Below are 19,755 nucleotides of genomic sequence, written 5' to 3'. Positions count from 1 at the left end.
AGGGTGAATTTCTACTCTTTCATTCTTTTATGCCTTTGGTCAGGCCATTGGCACTTCTGGTTAATGGATCTTCAGAATCAGACTTACACCAACACCCTCAGGTTCTGTTTCTCTGTAGAATTCTGACTTAATACAATCAGTGATTTAATATAACTATGAGAATACTTTAACAAATTTAAATTTATTTACATCTTGATTAATGAACACAGGTTTTTTTCTTGTTATTGTTTTACTTTGCAAAAGTCAAAATGGAGTCACTTCTGTTAAAAACAAAACAAAACAAAGCTAGTCATGGTGGCTTACACCTTTAATCACAGATGTTTGGCAGGCTGAGGCTGGAGGATTGCTTGAAGCCAGGACTTCGAGACCAGAGTGGGCAACAAAGTGAGACCTATCTCTAATAAAAATTTTCAAAAAGTAAGCCTGGCATGATGGCATATGTTTATAGTCCCAGCTACTTGGGAGGCTGAGAAAAGAGGATCACTTGAGCCTAGGAGTTGGAGTCTGCAGTGAGCTTGATCATACCTATGTACAGCCACAGACTTTAGCCTGGATAACAGAGTAAGATCCTGTCTCAAAAGAAAACAAAAACAGAAACAAAAAACCCCAACCAAATAAGCAAACAAAACCTTGAAAAATTAAAATGAACTCCAGGAAGGCCACAAATGGAAGGTTCTCAGACACAAATGTCTGCAGCAAAAACTATCACGAAAAAAAAAAAATCACAAAAAATTCTGGAAAAACCACAACCTTGCACAAAGGCCATGTCAACCTTACACCAAAAAATAATTTGTGTGTGAGGACATCTGCTCAGCAACTTCCTGTTCAACCTTTGACTGACACCAAACTTGCTACTGATTCTTGTGGGCAAGGATAATCTCAAAACAATTATGTAATCCTCCTCGTTTTTCCTCTAAAAACATTTGTCTTTCTTTACCTCCCTGAAATGCACATACTTTACTATGGCACCTGCCATTCAAATGCAGTGCCTATTCTCAGGTAAATAACATTTTCTTTTAGAAATAACATTTCTAAAATGTTACAATGACAATATTTACAATGACAAATTTGTTCTTTTCAATCAGTTTTGCATCCAATTGATTCTGTTTTTATAGTTAAAATACGTAACAAATATAAATTTCTACTTATAAATAAATGCAAATAAATTCATTCGAAATAATTTCTACTTATAAGTAAATGCAAATGATTTCATTCTAAATAATTTGCCTTATCTAGCTATGTAAACAACTGTGAAAGCTCAGAAATAATATAGCATTAATTTTTCAATTAAAATGTATAAAATTTGTTAGACCGTAAAGCTCAGAGAAAATGGACTTCAGACATAAGAGCATTCAAAATGAATTATAATATAACTTACAAGAAAATTTTTAAACATTCTAATTTTTATTATTGGTTTTATATTATTTAATGCAGTGATTGGCCTAAATTGGTCTTAATTTAAGTGTGTGGGACATGGGTTATGATTAAGTATCCACTTTTACATTTTTATATTAGCAGATATATACAGTTTGGAGTTATAACATTTGCATATTTACAAAAAAATTAAAATATATGCTCAGAAGTGACATCATTTTATCACTCACACCCTATGCTTCTGAGCATATAATTATTAAATAGTCATATCTGTGCTGCCTTCTGTGTTGGGTGACCTGATAGGAGTCTTCGTAGAGAGTTTCAGGTCCATCTTGGGTTCTCCACTTCACTGTCAGGTATTAGAAGTCAAAGTTCCTCCAGTGTTAGGTGATATATCATTTGTTATTGACTGAATTACAGCCTTAATATATATTAAAGAGGAACAGCTTAGAAGAATACCCTTTACTCTTCTCATTTGATAATGTTTTTAACTTTTGTTACTATATAGGGTCTGTATGATGGTATGTATAATTTTGACATTCAACTGGGGAAGTTAAGGTTTACTTGTTAAAGTTAAAGCAACAAGTTGTCTCATAGAGCTTAGAAAGATAAACTATAAATACATAAGTAAAGAAATACACATAATTTGTTATAGACAAATTTTATATGGGTATACAGAGAAATTTTTCACCTAAATTCATACATTTTCTTCTAAGTCACCATTTAATTTGACAACTTCTCCCAGTGTGTCTGACCAAGAAGTTATTTTGCAGAACACTGGTTTAAATGAATATGTGTGCTATTTTATCATTACAACAGCTTTTACTTCAATTCTATTATTGTTCTTGATTTGCTGATAAGAAAACTAAACCTCACATGAGTAAAGTAACTTGCAGGGGGTACAGAGATAGATCCATGCACTAGCTCTATCTTACTTTTTGGCTAACTTCATGCTTTAGGCATTATGAAGTATTTTAAAACATGAAAATGATCTGCTTTGTGGTATATCTATTAGCCCCACTCATAAATTTATGCTTAAAGTTATAATGAACTTAATCTACTAGTTTATCCCTTTTTATCATCTTTTACACGATAATTTCACACTGAGAAAATTAAAGGAAAAAGTGTTTTAATTAGTTTAACATATGGGTTTGTTTTGTCACTTATCCTTACACATTGTGAGAGAGAGAAGACAGTAACTATTAAACCACGCCTATGAATAAAAGCTGCTTAAGAAAGCAGAAGTTTAATCCCAGTTCTTATATACATGTAGGATAACCACATATCTTCAAAATGTTGTTTACTTCAAGCATCTGGCAGCACTAAGCCTAAAAAATGAAACACTGCAAAGAGCTTTTCAACTGTCATAAATTAAAACACAATGCAACAAGGCATATAAACTAATCATGAGGTCAATAAAATGTTACTCTTTTAAGTTCCAGAAGCCCAGACCATAAGTTCTAGGTTTTCAGAAGACAGGAAATTTTTTTTTTTTTTTTTTTTTTTTTTTTTAATAAAAAACATGTTATATACTGGTCTAACTGTTATAACACTGGTCTCCAGTGGACCGCTTCACCAAAAATTGTGAAAGAAAAAGAAATGCTTGAGAAATTTAAATACAGAGTTGTTTGAAAATAGTCCAATAAATAATTGAAAAAGTTCCAGCAACCATAGAGGTAGATTATAATTAAATTAATTAACAAATTAATCTATTAAATAGGTAAAAATATTTCAGTTAGAGATAAAATTTGAAGGACATATCAAATTTCATAGTAGATAACAATTTGTCTAATCTAATCAAAATATTGGTGTTACAGAATTAAAATTGCATTGGAGAAGTTATTTTAAGAACACTAATGAGGAACTTAATGAAAATAAAATTCCATAGCTTAATTGAAATTGTTTCTATGAACTAGTTTTTGACCTATTGTGTTCATTTTAGTTCTTTGATCGAGTTAGAATTACTGGATTAATTTCTTCCTAGAAAACAGGTTTAATGTAAGAATATAAAGTATGTAAATAGAAGTAGCATATATCTTTAATATATATAGAAAACATTATCCTTGATTTTTTAGAAAATGATTAACTCACAATTAAATCTACAGGTCAGAATTGCTTTGATGTACAAGAAACCTTCAAAACTACTTTAAGATGTAAATGCTATTGTATGTAATCCAATAACTAGATAAGTTTCTATATTTCTTTAACTTTTTAAAACACTTCTGTCCTCTAGTCTACCCTATTTGTTAAACTCATGTTTTTCCTTTATGCTACTCAAACCTGTGTCTTTTATGAAATCTTCTCTGTTACTTCTGGTCTCAGTTATTTATGACACCGTCAGTTATTCTATTGTCATTTATGTGTACATACGAATTAATAATTGTTTTGGTCTATTTTTGGGGAGGAGTGTTTAGTTTTTTAAAATATTTATTTAAAATGTTATTGTTATTTGACAATAATAATTGTGAAATAGCCAGGAAAAAAGATACCACATGATTTAACTTATATCCAGAATCTTAAGAAGTCAAATTTATAGAAGTAGAGAGTAGATTGGTGGTTGCCAGAGGCTGGGGTTTGGGGTGTGGAATGGGGAAATGTTTACCAATAGTTAAAAAGTTTCAGTTAGACCAGAGTAATGTTTTACAGATCTGTTACATGTTACTCTATTTTAATAACTTAGTTTCAGGTCCTTTCCCACCATTTGGTGGTAAATAATTTTAGGGCAATGTACACATCCTATTTATTATTATTAACTAAAATATGTAGCATAGTTGTTTGGCATATAGTAGACACCCTCTGATTAATGAATGGGTTCAAGCAAACTTTGTAAGGTATTTTATTGCCAACAGTTATGTTTCAATGTACCAGATAATCTTCTAAAACCTGCATAAGCACACACGTGCATGCATATACACACACACTGTAACAATGTTATATTCCTGTATATTTCTGTTCTGTGATTATTCCCATATTCCAGATGAAAAAACAAAGGCACACAAAGAATACAAAGAATGTGTAACTTTCCAGCAGACATGCTGCTAATAAATGGCAGGCTGAGAACAAGATTTGGGCAGTTTACCTCCCAAGTGCATGTTCTTTGTTCTACATTATATGACTGCCCTGTTGAAATGCTTTTAAGCATTCATTGATAAATTGGTACATTAAAATTGCATTACCTCCTGTCATTGTCATTCTTTTCATTGGAAATGACAGCATCTCGCCTTATACTAGTTTAATAAAATACAATATAATAAATAGGCTTACAAAACTTTAAAAAAGATAATTTTGTTTTTTTTAAAAAACTATGTACTCAATCACTTCATAAAACAATTGCACAAATCAGTCTCTAATCTCACTTCCTCACTCTGCTTTCTATTCTGATATATTCATTATTAGATGCCTCTCTATGTTCTTAAAATAACTCCCCAGCAGCTGTAAGCTACAAATGCTCTTTTCACCAGAACTATAAGACGGAATTAGTGCCTCCCGCCTACAATTCCAACAAAGTTCCTAGGGAAATCATCACATCAATTTCTTATCAATGACCCATGAAAAGAGAGCTTTGTTTCCTTTTTGGTCATGTAAAACTCCTTGTCCCATCACCTGAAATTAATGATGTGAATGAGAGATGGTTGTTTTCCAAAGATGGTGACCAGAAAACAAACAAAACCTTATGTTAATAAACAATGTGAAAAGGTTAGTTTGTAAAAGATGTATGACATTAAATACTTTGTTCCTAGGCTGGGCACAGTGGCTCAAGCCTGTAATCCCGGCACTTTGGGAGGCCAAGGTGGGCAGATCACTAGAGGCCAGGAGTTCAAAACCAGACTGGCCAACATGGTGAAACCACATCTCTACTAAAAATACAAAAAATTACACAGGTCTGGTTGTGTCCACCTGTAATCCCAGCTACTCAGGAGGCTGAGGCATGAGAATAACTTGAACCCAGAGGCAGAGGTGGCAGTGGGCTGAGATGGCACCAGTGCACTCCAGCTTGGGCAACAGAGCAAGGCTCTGTCTCAAAAAAATTATATATATACACACACACACACACACACACACACACATATACATATATGTGTGTATATATATGTATACATATGTATATATGCATGTGTACATATATATGTATATATATGGTTATAGTTATAGTTCCTTTTGAATCTACCTTTTGCTCTCAATTATAAATGTGAGCAGATGACCCCTTGAAAACCCCTTGAAATACACAGGGCAGTTCACTATGTTATGCTTTCTTCAGCATGGGCTCAGTACTTTCACATTCTAGCCTTAAAAATCTAACAACTAAAACAACTACAAAAACTAAAAACAATCATAGTTGCAATATAGTAAGTACTATACTAGTACTGTGGCAAAAATGCTTTCAGTTCACAAAGAAAGAATTAGTTAATTTTATAAATGCTTCACAGGGGTGTGGGATTTTGAGCTAAACCTTGAAAACTAAGTATTTATTTGTTTATTGTATTTATTTTAATTGTGTCAGAATGAAGAGAACAGAATTTAAGAAGAACAAATAATAAAAAGCTTTTAAGCATTCATTGATAAATTGGTACATTAAAATTGCAATACCTCCTGTCATTGTCATTCTTTTCATTGGAAATGACAGAATCTCACCTTATACTAGTTTAATAAAATACAATAAACAAATGTCTTGAGATCAAGATTTTATGACTTCTTAGACAATATTCTACCATAAATAAAAAGGAGGGTGCAGTAGGAGGTGAGATTGGATCTACAGGTGGAAGCCAGTAGCTTGTTTGAGGTCTTAGTAATTTTTTTTTGTTGTTGTTTTTAATGAGTTTTGAAATAGGGATACTATTTCCAGACAGTTATCAGGCAAACTAAAGGATATGACTGGGACTTGTTTAAGTTTTTATTGTAAAGATAGATAAAAAGAAAAAAGTGGAGGAGAGAGGAAGAAGAGAAAAAAAAAAGAAGGAAGAAAATGAAGGAAGGAAGGAAAAGTAGATTCACAAAATCCTGATACTATTACTTTATTTATTCAAATTACTTGTAATTTGAAGTGGAACTTCTGCCTTTATATGTGAGACAAAAAGCTTTTATTTACTGAAAAGCCTATGGAGAGTGTCAAAATGAGTGTCAAGTTAATATTACTTTGGAAACCCCAGCCCTTATTTTCCCTGTACCACCTTAATTCATTGCAGACCAATTAATTTTAGCCTGGAGAATTTAGGTATTAGCATTTTTAACCAGTATGAATAATGTAGACATTGTTTGTATGTGAAATAATATCATAAAACTTATAAATACCTACCAAATTAATAATGTGATATTCACTGCATGGTAAGAAGATCAGGCAATGATATGGTTTGGCTCTGTGTTTACCCATATCTCATCTTGAATTTTAGTTACTATTATCCTCAAATGTCATAGGAGGAGCCCAGTGGGAGGTAATTTAATCATGGGTGCGGTAACCCTCAAGCTGTTCTCATGATATCTGATAGTTTGATATGGGGCTTTTCCCTCTTTTCTTGGCACTTATCTTTCCTGCCACCTTGTGAAGAAACATGGGTTTTCTTCTCCTTCTGCCATGATTGTAAGTTTTCTGAGGCCTCCCCAGCCATGCAGAACTGTGAGTCAATAAAATCCCTCTCCTTTATAAATCACCCAGTCTTTGGTATTTTTTCATAGCAGTGTGAGAAAGAACTAATACAGGCAGATTTCAAAATCTCTAATTAAGATATTATCCTTATAGAAAGCAACCTCCAAAAGGTCCTCTATAATCCATGCCTTCTGCTTTCGACACATTTAATTAATCCTTTACCCTTGAGTGTGGGCTGGAATTAGTGACTTAATTATAATGAACTCAATATGATAAAAGGGGTGAGATTGAGTTACAATAAAATAGATGACTTCTGTTTTGCTTACTATCTCCATTTCCCATTATTTGTTCCGAGAAAAGCAAGTTACCATGTTTTGTGTAACGTGAGAGAGAGAGAGACCCACATGGTAAGGAACTGATGTCTTCTGCCAATAGTCTTGCCAAAAGTCACTTCAATAAGTTTGAATGCGAATCCTTCCTTAGTTGAGCTTTGAGATGACTGCAGCCCTGGTGAAAACCTAAACTGTGGCTTCCTGAGAGGCCTTGAGCTAGGTGAACCTAGCCTAGCAGCACCTAAATGCCTGACCAACAGAAACTATGAAACCATAAATGCTTGTTGGTTTTAAGCTGCTAAATATTGTTGGTTTTTATGATCTGATCTCTACTTAAGAAGACACCCATCATATTGGATTCAGGCCCATCCTAAAAACCTCACTGTATTTTAATTACCTCTGTAAAGGCCCTGTTTACAAATACAGTCACACTTTGAGGTACTGAAGGTTAGGGTTTCAACATATGAATTTCGAGGGGGCACACTGGAACCAATAAGAATGGAGCAACAGATAATGAAAATGCCTTTCTTACAAGATGCCAATAATGACATTCATTGCTTTCCCCCCCATCCCCCCGCCACAACTCTGTGTGTTTATCCATTTGCTCTTGGCCAAGGACTAAAAATGGTCATCACTTAGCCAAATGAAGTACCAAATCCATAATCAGTGTGTGGCAAGAAACATTTGGATACATACAGTAGGAATGGCTTTGGGCAATGACAAACTCAGAAGACCAAGAGAAACAAAGGGCTGAAAACTTTGCCATTTTGGAAATTGAATGCTTTTTTCCTACTAAAGACATTATGATGTGATTTTTTCATAAATTCTTTTTTTAATTTTTTAGTTTTTTTTTAATACGCTTTATGTTCTAGGGTACATGTCCACCACGTGCAGGTTTGTTACATATGTATACATGTGCCATGTTGGTGTGCTGCACCCATTAACTCCTCATTTATATTAGGTATATCTCCTAATGCTATCCCTTCCTCCTCCCTCCACCCCACAACAGCCCTGGTGTATGAAGTTCCCCTTCCCGTGTCCAAGTATTCTGATTGTTCAACTCCAACCTATGAGTGAGAACACGTGGTGTTTAGTTTTCTGTTCTTGTGATAGTTTGCTGAGAATGATGGTTTCCAGCTGCATCCATGTCCCTACAAAGGACATGAACTCATCCTTTTTTATGGCTGCATAGTATTCCATGGTGTATATGTGCAATATTTTCTTAATCCAGTCTGTCATTGATGAACATTTGGGTTGATTCCAAGTCTTTGCTATTGTGAATAGAGTCGCAATAAACATACATGTGCATGTGTCTTTATAGCAGCATGATTTATAATCCTTTGGGTATATACCCAGTAATGGGATGGCGGGGTCAAATGGTATTTCTAGTTCTAGATCCTTGAGGAATCACCACACTGTCTTCCACAATGGTTGAACTAGTTTACACTCCCACCAACAGTGTAAAAGTGTTCCTATTTCTCCACATCCTCTCCAGCACCTGTTGTTTCCTGACTTTTTAATGATCGCCATTCTAACTGGTGTGAGATGGTATCTCACTGTGGCTTTCATTTGCATTTCTCTGATGGCCAGTGATGATGAGCATTTTTTCATGTGTCTGTTGGCTGCATAAATGTCTTCTTTTGAGAAGTGTCTGTTCATATCCTTTGCCCACTTTCTGATGGGGTTGTTTTTTTCTTGTAAATTTGAGTTCTTTGTAGGTTCCGGATATTATCCCTTTGCCAGATGAGTAGATTGCAAAAATTTTCTCCCATTCTGTAGGTTGCCTGTTCACTCTGATGGTAGTTTCTTTTACTGTGCAGAAGTTCTTTAGTTTAACTAGATCCCGTTTGTCAATTTTGGCTTTCGTTGCCATTGCTTTTGATGTTTTAGACATGAAGTCCTTGCCCATGCCTATGTCCTGAATGTTATTGACTAGGGTTTCTTCTAGGGTTTTTATGGTTTTAGGTCTAACATTTAAGTCTCTAAACCATCTTGAATTAGTTTTTATATAAGGTGTAAGGAAGGAATCCAGTTTCAGCTTTCTACTTATAGCTAGCCAGTTTTCCCAGCACCGTTTATTAAATAAGGAATCCTTTCCCCATTTCTTGTTTTTGTCAGGTTTGTCAAAGATCAGATGGCTGTAGATGTGTGGTATTATTTCTGAGGGCTCTATTCTGTTCCATTGGCCTATATCTCTGTTTTGGTATCAGTACCATGCTGTTTTGGTTACCGTAGCCTTGTAGTATAGTTTGAAGTCAGGTAGCGTGATGCCTCCAGCTTTGTTCTTTTGGCTTAGGATTGTCTTGGCAATGCAGGCTCTTTTTTTGGGTCTATAGAAACTTTAGAGTAGTTTTTTTCCAATTCTGTGAAGGAAGTCATTGGTAGCTTAATGAGGATGGTATTGAATCTATAAATTACCTTGTGCAGCATGGTCATTTTTCATGATATTGATTCCTCCTATCCATGAGCATGGTATGTTCTTCCATTTGTTTGTGTCCTCTTTTATTTCATTGAGCAGCGGTTTGTAGTTCTCCTTGAAGAAGTCCTTCACATCCCTTGTAAGTTGGATTCCTAGGTATTTTATTCTATATGAAGCAATTGTGAATGGGAGTTCACTCATGATTTGGCTCTCTGTTTGTCTGTTATTGGTGTATAAGAATGCTTGTGATTTTTGCACATTGATTTTCTGTCCTGAGACTTTGCTGAAGTTGCTTATCAGCTTAAGGAGATTTAGGGCTGAGATGATTGGGTGTTCTAAACATACAATCATGTCATCTGCAAACAGGGACAACTTGACTTCCTCTTTTCCTAATTGAATACCCTTTATTTCTTTCTCCTGCCTTATTGCCCTGGCCAGAACTTCCAAAACTATGTTAAACAGGAGTGGTGAGAGAGGTCTTCCCTGTCATGTGCCAGTTTTCAAAGGGAATGCTTCCAGTTTTTGCCCATTCAGTATGATGTTCACTGCGGGTCTGTCATAAATAGCTCTTATTATTTTGAGATATGTTCCATCAATACCGAATTTATTGAGAGTTTTTAGTATGCAGGGCTGTTGAATTTTGTCAAAGGCCTTTTCTGCATCTATTGAGATAATCATGTGGTTTTTGTCTTTGGTTCTGTTTATATGCTGGATTACGTTTATTGATTTGCATATACTGAACCAGCCTTGCATCCCAGGGATGAAGCCCACTTGATCATGGTGGATAAGCTTTTTGATGTGCTGCTGGATTTGGTTTGCCAGGATTTTATTGAGGATTTGCATCAATGTTCATCAGGGATATTGGTCTAAAATTCTCTGTTTTTGCTGTGTCTTTAACAGGCTTTAGTATCAGGTTGATGTTGGCCTCATAAAATGAGTTAGGGAGAATTCCCTCCTTTTCTATTGATTGGAATAGTTTCAGAAGGAATGGTACCAGCTCCTCCTTGTACCTGTGGTGAATTCAGCTGTGAATCCGTCTGTTCCTGGACTTTTTTTGGTTGGTAGGCTATTAATTATTGCCTCAATTTCAGAGCCTGTTATTGGTCTATTTAGGGATTCAACTTCTTCCTGGTTTAGTCTTGGGAGGGTGTATGTGTCCAGGAATTTATCCATTTCTTCTAGATTTTTTAGTTTATTTGCGTAGAGGTGTTTATAGTATTCTCTGATGGTAGTTTGTATTTCTGTGGGGTCAGTGGTGATATCCCCTTTATTGTTTTTTTTTTTTTTTTATTGTGTCTATTTGATTCTTCTCTCTTTTCCTCTTTATTCATCTTGCTAGTGGTCTATCAATTTTGTTGATCTTTTCAACAAACCAGCTCCTGGATTCATTGATTTTTTGAAGGATTTTTTTGTGCCTCTATCCCCTTCAGGAGTTCTGCTCTGATCTTAGTTATTTCTTGCCTTCTGCTAGCTTTTGAATGTGTTTGCTCTTGCTTCTCTAGTTCTTTTAATTGTGATTTTAGGGTGTCAATTTTAGATCTTTCCTGCTTTCTCTTGTGGGCATTTAGTGCTATAAATTTCCCTCTACACACTGCTTTAAATGTGTCCCAGAGATTCTGGTCTGTTGTATATTTGTTTTCATTGGTTTCAAAAAACATCTTTATTTCTGCTTTTTTTTTTCATTATGTACCCAGTAGTCATTCAGGAGCAGGTTGTTCAGTTTCCATGTAGTTGAGCAGTTTTGGTTGAGTTTCTTAGTCCTGAGTTCTAATTTGATTGCACTGTGATCTGAGACACAGTTTGTTATAATTTCTGTTCTTTTACATTTGCTGAAGAGTGCTTTACTCCCAACTATGTGGTCAATTTTGGAATAAGTGTGATGTGGTGCTAAGAAGAATTCTGTTGATTTGGGGTGGAGAGTTCTGTAGATGTCTATTAGGTCTGCTTGGTGCAGAGCTGAGTTCAATTCCTAGATATCCTTGTTAATCTTCTGTCTTGTTGATCTGTGTAATATTGACAGTGATTTGTTAAAATCTCCCATTATTATTGTGTGGGAGTCTAAGTCTCTTTGTAAGCCTCTAAGGATTTGCTTTATGAATCTGGGTGCTCTGTATTGGGTGCATATATATTTAGGATAGTTAGTTCTTCTTGTTGAATTGATCCCTTTACCATTATGTAATGGCCTTCTTTGTCTCTTTTGATCTTTTTTGGTTTAAAATCTGTTTTATTAAAGACTAGGATTGCCACTCCTGCCTTTTTTTGTTTTCCATTTGCTTGGTAGATCTTACTCCATTACTTTATTTTGAGCCTATATGTGTCTCTGCATGTGAGATGGGTCTCCTGAATACAGCAAACTGATGGGTCTTGACTTTTTATCCAATTTGCCAGGCTGTGTCTTTTAATTGGAGGATTTAGGCCCTTTACATTTAAGGTTAATATTGTTATGTGTGAACTTGATCCTGTCATTATGATGTTAGCTGGTTATTTTGCTCATTAGTTGATGCAGTTTCTTCCTAGCACCGATGGTCTTTACATTTTGGCATGTTTTTGCAGTTTCTGGTACTGGTTGTTTCTTTCCATGTTTAGTGCTTCCTTCAGGGTCTCTTGTAGGGCAGGCCTGGTGGTGATAAAATCTCTCAGCATTTGCTTGTCTGTAACGGATTTTATTTCTCCTTCACTTAAAGCTTAGTTTGGCTGAATATGAAATTCTGGGTTGAAAATTCTTTTCTTTAAGAATGTTGAATATTGGCCCCCACTCTCTTCTGGCTTGTAGAGTTTCTGCTGAGAGATCTGCTGTTAGTCTGATGGGCTTCCCTTTGTGCATAACCTGACCTTTCTCTCTGGCTGCCCTTAATATTTTTTCCTTCATTTTAACCTTGGTGAATCTGACAATTATGTGTCTTGGAGTTGCTCTTCTCGAGGAGTATCTTTGTGGTGTTCTCTGTATTTCCTGCAGTTCAATGTTGGCCTGCCTTGCTAGGTTGGGGAAGTTCTCCTGGAAAATATCCTGAAGAGTGTTTTCCAACTTGGTTCCATTCTCCCCATCACTTTCAGGTACACCAATCAGACATAGATTTGGTCTTTTCACATGGTCCCATATTTCTTGGAGGCTTTGTTCGTTTCTTTTTACTCTCTTTTCTCTCAACTTCTCTTCTCACTTCAATTCATTCATTTGATCTTCAATCACTGATACCCTTTCTTCCAGTTGATCGAATTGGTTACTGAAGCTTGTATATTTGTCACGTAGTTCTCGTGCCATGGTTTTCAGCTCTGTCAGGTCATTGAAGGACTTCTCTACATTGGTTATTCTAGTTAGTCATTCGTCAAATCTTTTTTCAAGGTTTTTAGCTTCTTTGCGATGGGTTTGAACTTCCTCCTTTAGCTCGGAGAAATTTGATCATATGAAGCCTTCTTCTCTCAATTCGTCATAGTCATTCTCCATCCAGCTTTGTTCTGTTGCTGGCGAGGAGCTGTGTTCCTTTGGAGGAGGAGAGGTGCTCTGATTTTTATAATTTTCAGCTTTTCTGCTCTGTTTTTTCCCCATCTTTTTGGTTTTATCTACCTTTGGTCTTTGATGATGATGACGTACAGATGGGGTTTTGGTGTGGATGTCCTTTCTGTTTGTTAGTTTTCCTTCTAACAGTCAGGACCCTCAGCTGCAGGTCTGTTGGAGTTTGCTGGAGGTCCACTCCAGACCCTGTTTGCCTGGGTCTCAGCAATGCAGGTTGCAGAATAGTGAATATTGCTGAACAGCAAATGTTGCTGCCTAATCGTTCCTTTGGAATCTTATCTCAGAGGGGTACCTGGCCGTGTGAGGTGTCAGGTGTCAGTCTGCCCCTAGTGGGGGGTGTCTCCCAGTTAGGTACTCAGGGCTCAGGGACGCACTCAAGCAGGCAGTCTGTTCATTCTCAGATCTCAAACTTCATGCTAGGACAACCACTACTCTCTTCAAAGCTGTCAGACAGCGACATTTAAATCTGCAGAGGTTTGTGCTACCTTTTGTTTGGCTATGCTCTGTCCCCCGAAGTGGAGTCTACAGAAGTACTCAGGCCTCCTTGAGCTGCAGTGGGCTCCACCCAGTTTGAGCTTCCCAGCCACTTTGTTTACCTATTCCAGCCTCAGTAACGGTGGGCACCCCTCCCCTAGCCTCGCTGCTGCCTTGCAGTTAAATCTCAGACTGCTGTGCTAGCAATGAGGGAGGCTCTGTAGGTGTGGGTCCCTCTGAGCCAGGTGCCGGATATAATCTCCTGGTGTGCCATTTGCTTCCAGGTGTCGTGTGTCACGGTTTCCTTGGCTAGGAAAGGAAATTCCCTTCCCCCTTATACTTCCTGGGTGAGGTGATGCCTCACCCTGCTTCGGCTCTTGCTCAGTGGGCTGCACCCACTGTACTGCACCCACTGTCCAACATGCCACAGTGAGAGGAACCTGGTACCTCAGTTGGAATTGCAGAAATCACACATCTTCTGTGTCACTCATGCTGGGAGATGGAGGCTGGAGATGGAGCTATTCCTATTTGGCCATCTTCCTTTTTTTTTTTCTTTTTTTGAGACGGAGTCTCGCTCTGTTGCCCAGGCTGGAGTGCAGTGGTTCGATCTCAGCTCATTGCAGCCTCTGCCTCCTGGATTCAAATGATTTCCCTGACTCAGCTTCCCTGAGTGTGCAGATATCTGATGTCTCTCTCTCAGTGTCTTGATCTCTGCTTATGAAGACACTCATCATATTGGATTCAGGCCCCCTCTAACAACCTCAGTGCATTTTAATTACCTCTGTAAAGGCCCTATTTACAAATACAGTCACATTTTGAGGTACTGAAGGTTAGGGTTTCAACATATGAATTTTGAGGGGGCACACTGGAGCCAATAAGAAGATAGTAGACAAATGTTCAGGTTTCTTTTTGTTTTTAATCATTAGGCCGTACTGAGCCATTTAGTTCATATGCTTCCCTATATCTGTTCTATGAAAGAGGGCAATTTGTAGTCTTAGTTCAGATCCAGACTTAGCCTTACTTCTCAATTATGTTTACAGTATGATGAATGAGTCATATTAATTAACAACATTTGTAGAGAACCAAGTTTGTTCAAAACACATACTTACTCAAGCATTAGAGCTAGAGCAAATATATTACTCTCTCTTTTTAAACAACTGTTACTGGAGATTTTGACAAAATCAAGATGCTGATGCAGTATTTTTGAGATGCTAATTTGTTTGTAGTTTCATATGTCTATACATAGTTACTTAAAATAAATACATCCTTTCTATGTCCTGTGTTTACTTGGTAGAAAACACGTGAGAAGAACACAATCCAAGAAGAAAAATTGTATTGTTGTATATTTATAGGTAAATTATATATATCCTTTTCTACTTATTTCTCTTTAGGCTTTGAAATGGTTTGGGGGTTGAAGAGACTTGGTGTCTGATCCTGATTTGATTATTTATAAATTGTATAGTCTTTAACAAGTAACTTCATTTCTCTGAATATCTATTTTAAAATTGTTTTGTAAAATAATTTAACACACATGATATGTTGTAATTTAATGTTATATATAATTATATGAAATAGATAATATACACACATATACATTATATAATATGTAGATATATGTATGCACATATATAAATATATAACATATATTTTAACATATTATAGTCATGTATAAAAATGCATTGTGATAAAATTAGTGAAAATAAAAAGCTTATAACTCCTATTTTCCTAGTAGAATTAATAAAGCATTTTCTATTCTCCAGAAAATACTGCCTTGATATGCTAAGTAGAGAAGCAATATATTTAAGAATCATTAATCTTGATTAGCTTTATTTTCCACCAGAAAGTTGTTCAAATGACCTTACCTATGCAAATGATGCCTAATTATTTCCACTAAAGGATCTAAGTTCAATTATCTGGTATTTTGGAGTTCAGCCAGTGTGTTTTGTTCCAAATATTTCAAACCTTCAGGAACTCATTTAACGTGTCTTTTAACAAAATACCCCTTATGGCACCTAGAATTTATAGAACTGGTGATATAACTTAATTTGTAATTTACTGTGTTTTGCCTTATCAACATATCTTAATTATGGCTTCACTTTCAGCTAAATTGGTATAATCAGAGGTCCTGCCTAAAGTAGCAGTACAACTTTAAAACTAGAATACAATAAAATGAAAATCATGAACGTGACTGTCTCTAATATGATTTGGCTGTGTCCCCACCCAAATCTCATCTTGAGTTGCAGCTCCCATAATCCCCATGTGTTGTGGGAAGGACCTGATGAGAAGTAATTGAATCATGGGGGTTGATTTTTCCCATGCTGTTCTCATGACAGTGAATAAGTCTCACAAGATCTGATGATTTTATAAAGGGCAATTCCCCTGCATACACTCTCTTGCCTGCTGCCATGTAAGACATACCTTTACTCCTCCTTCACCTTCAACCATGATTGTGAGGCCTCCCCAGCCATGTGGAACTGTGAGTCCATTAAACCTCTTTTTCTTTATAAATTACCCAGTCTTGGTATGTCTTTGTTCATAACAGGAGAATGGACTAATACAGTCTCATAAAATAAAATAAAGATACACAATTTACAAATCCAATCATATTTAATGGTTCTGGCATATTGTTGATCTTCAGCATCAGCAGTTAACACCAGGGTCTGAGCTAGGCATGGAACACTGAAGCCTTAAAAATGCATACCAGTTGTGTGGATGTCTTTAGATTTTGGACATATATGTGTTTGTGTGTGCATATGTGTACGTGTGTGTGTGTAGAGGATGGAAAACAAAAATTCCTATGTGTTAACAATAGACATTCATGGCTTTACATGCACCGTTATTAGGTATTAGTGGTATAAATAGTAACATGTTAGCCTCAGTTATGTCATATTTGAACTTGAGACAACAATAGTGCCTGCTTTTCAATCAGAATTAAGTGTGGTGTTTTTTTTTTTTTTTTTTTTTTTTTTTTTTTGAGACGGAGTCTCGCTCTGTCACCCAGGCTGGAGTGCAGTGGCCAGATCTCAGCTCACTGCAAGCTCCGCCTCCCGGGTTCCCGCCATTCTCCTGCCTCAGCCTCCCGAGTAGCTGGGACCACAGGCGCCGCCACCTCGCCCGGCTAATTTTTGTGTTTTTAGTAGAGACGGGGTTTCGCCGTGTTAGCCAGGATGGTCTCGATCTCCTGACCTAGTGATCCGCCCGTCTCGGCCTCCCAAAGTGCTGGGATTACAGGCTTGAGCCACCGCGCCCGGCCAAGTGTGGTGTTTAAAAAAAATGTTTAGCACAGTATTTTCTACAGGAATTATTTAAATAACGTACCATGATTATTGATGTTTATCATCCTTCTTAAGATCAACTAATGCTTTCCTTTATTCCATGAAGCATATCCTGAAGGAGCATAAAGTTGCTGAGCACACTTAAGAGTTCATCAAATACAAACACATAAAATATACCAGCTTCTTTAGGACCACTTGATGCCCTTAAGGATTCAAATAAAAAAAAAAAAAAAACTACTGAAAATAAACAACTCTCAATTCCTTTAAGCCAATGTTTTGGCACTGGTTTTGTAAAATACAGACAATTATACTGTTGCCAACCCAATAGATAATTTTGCATAAAAATGTTGTGCCTCCTTAGCATTTCTTCTAAATCTAAGAACTGCTCAAAGATTGTATAGTAGATGCCAAAATACTTTGTAATCAGCTTTGATTTCACTCTCCTAAAAATAATGCTGTTACTGAGATTAGTAACAATGAAATGGGATTCAGGAGAAGTTGTTTCTTGCCAGATAAAAGATTACAACTAAAAGCTCTTAAATCTCTGCAATGTATTTCATGTATTTGGATTATCAATTTATACTTTCCTTTAGGAAAACACATAACACAACGTTATTTATTTTTTTACAGAAAAATAAATCTCATCATGTCTTATTGTCATTTTGTAGCTTACTATGACAGGCAGAAGAATGTCCCAACAAAGATGTCCATTCCCTAATCCTCACAACCTTTGAGTAGGTTACACCACCAAAGGAAATTTGTGGATGCATTTCATATGCCTAGTGTTCCATTATTGGAGTGTTAAGCATATGGGAGTTATTTATATTCTACTGCTCAAGGCCGTAGCCAAGGTCGGATTTTTCACTCATGCAAAAATTCAAAAAACTTGCAACCTCAGGCATGGGTTAAGGTTGTGCACTAGGTGTAGGGAAATTATCCTGGTGGATGCAATCTAATACTAGGAGCCCTTAAAAATCCAAGAGCTTTTTTTTTTTTTTTTTTTTTTAATTTTTTTTTTTAACTCAAACCAGAGAAGCAGGGAGTTAGAAGGAAGATCAGAGAGATATGAATCATGTGAAGGACTTGACCCATGCTGCTGGCTTTGATGATGGAGGAAGGTAAACATAAGCCATGGAATGTGGGTAGCATCTAAAAGCTTTGAGTCCTCCCTTTGCCAACAGCCAGCAAATGGAAACTTTATTCTTACAATAACATAAACTGAAGTCTGCCAACCACCTAAATAAATTTGAAAGGGATTCATCCCCAGAGCATCCAAAGAGAAGCACAGCCATAGTGACACCTTAATTTCTGCTTTGTGAAACCTAGAGCAGAGAATGAGAAAAGTTATGCTGTGCCCAGACTTCTGACCTACAAAATGTGAGACAATAATGGATGTTAGTTTAAACTGCTGAATTTGTGGTCATTTGGTATGGCAATAATAGAAAATAAATACATTTATTTATTTCCTTTTCTGCATCCATGATGCAACTATTTATGAAGTCAGAATTTGGTAGAATAATAGGGGCTTCTGTTTACATTTTATTTATTTATTTATTTATTTATTTATTCATTTATTTATTTTTTTTGAGATAGGGTGTATTAGTCCATTTCACACTACTATAAAATACAATCATGGCAGACAGTGAGGAGGAACAAGTATGTTCTTCACAGGATGGCAGGAAAAAGAAAGCAAGCAAAAGGGAGAAGAGCCCCTTATGAAACCATCAGATCTCGTGAGAACTCACTATCATGAGAACAGCCTAGGGGAAAGTGCCCCCATTATCCAATCACCTAGCACTAGGTCCCTCCGTCGACACATGGAATTACAGTTTAAGATGAGATTTGGGTTGGGGACAGAGCCAAGTCATATCACAGGGTCTTGCTCTGTTGCCCAGCCTGGAGTGCAGTGGTGTGGTCATGGCTCACTGTAGCCTCAGCCTTTTGGGCTGAAACAATCTTCCCACCTCAGCCTCCTGAATAGCTGGGACTAGAGGTGCATGCCCCCACACCCAGATTTTTTTTTTTTTTTTTTTTAATTTTAGAGTTGGGGCCTCACTACATTGTCCTGGCAGGTCTTGAACTCTTAGGCTCAAGTGATCCTCCTGCCTCAGTCTCCAAAAATGTTGGGATTACATGCATGAGTCACCACACCCAGCCCATTTTCATTTATAACTGCCCGTTTTTGCTTGATTTCTGGATATTGTTTAATTTTTTTCATTTTTCTAAAATACTTCATGCTTTCCACAGATATTTCTTTATTTATTATATTTATAATATTTTGGGCTAATTGGGTCTGTCAGAAATAGCATCGATCAAATCTCTATTGGAAAACATTTGCTTCATAGAAGCACTTACTTCTAAGATTCGTGTCTGTAGCCTAAGCATGGCAGACATTTGATGGTTCCCATGTCCCAAATTTTTGGTATTCATGTCCTTGTATGATCCTTTCCTTTTGATTGAAGTGAGACCTGTAGCTTCCTTACAAAAAATACAATACGATAAAGGTGATTGAATATATGTAATTACATTACATATCAGACATGAACACAGCCCCAACCAGGACCTAGATTATAGGTTTATACAAACCTCAGAAAAGGAAAGAGCTAAGCTATGTTCAAATTCCTGACCCACAGACACTGAGTTGATAAATGTGTATTGATTTAAACTGCTAAGTTTGTGATAAGATTGCTACACAACAATAGATAGCTAATATAACACATGTACTTTAATTAGAAGTAATGTCAGAAATGCCCCTTGCTGATACTCAAAAGCACTCAGAAGGTGACGAT

The 19,755-nt window shown here is 36.4% G+C and overlaps 1 long non-coding RNA gene across 1 annotated transcript in view; it reads right to left on the bottom strand.

The window, feature by feature from the left end:
- The window catches only part of LOC126935914 (uncharacterized), a 96,987-nt gene extending 77,547 nt beyond the window's left edge, over positions 1 to 19,440 (bottom strand). Inside the window, exon 1 of the long non-coding RNA XR_007719339.1 lies at positions 19,322 to 19,440. This is a non-coding gene — a long non-coding RNA (uncharacterized LOC126935914). The remainder of the gene's footprint in view (positions 1 to 19,321) is intronic.
- Between the last annotated feature and the right edge of the window lie 315 nt (positions 19,441 to 19,755).

This window comes from Macaca thibetana, chromosome 14 (assembly GCF_024542745.1).
Source record: "Macaca thibetana thibetana isolate TM-01 chromosome 14, ASM2454274v1, whole genome shotgun sequence".
NCBI lineage: Eukaryota > Metazoa > Chordata > Mammalia > Primates > Cercopithecidae > Macaca > Macaca thibetana.
The sequence above is the reverse complement of the archived record's forward strand: the minus strand, read 5'-3'. Positions and strand labels throughout refer to the sequence as shown.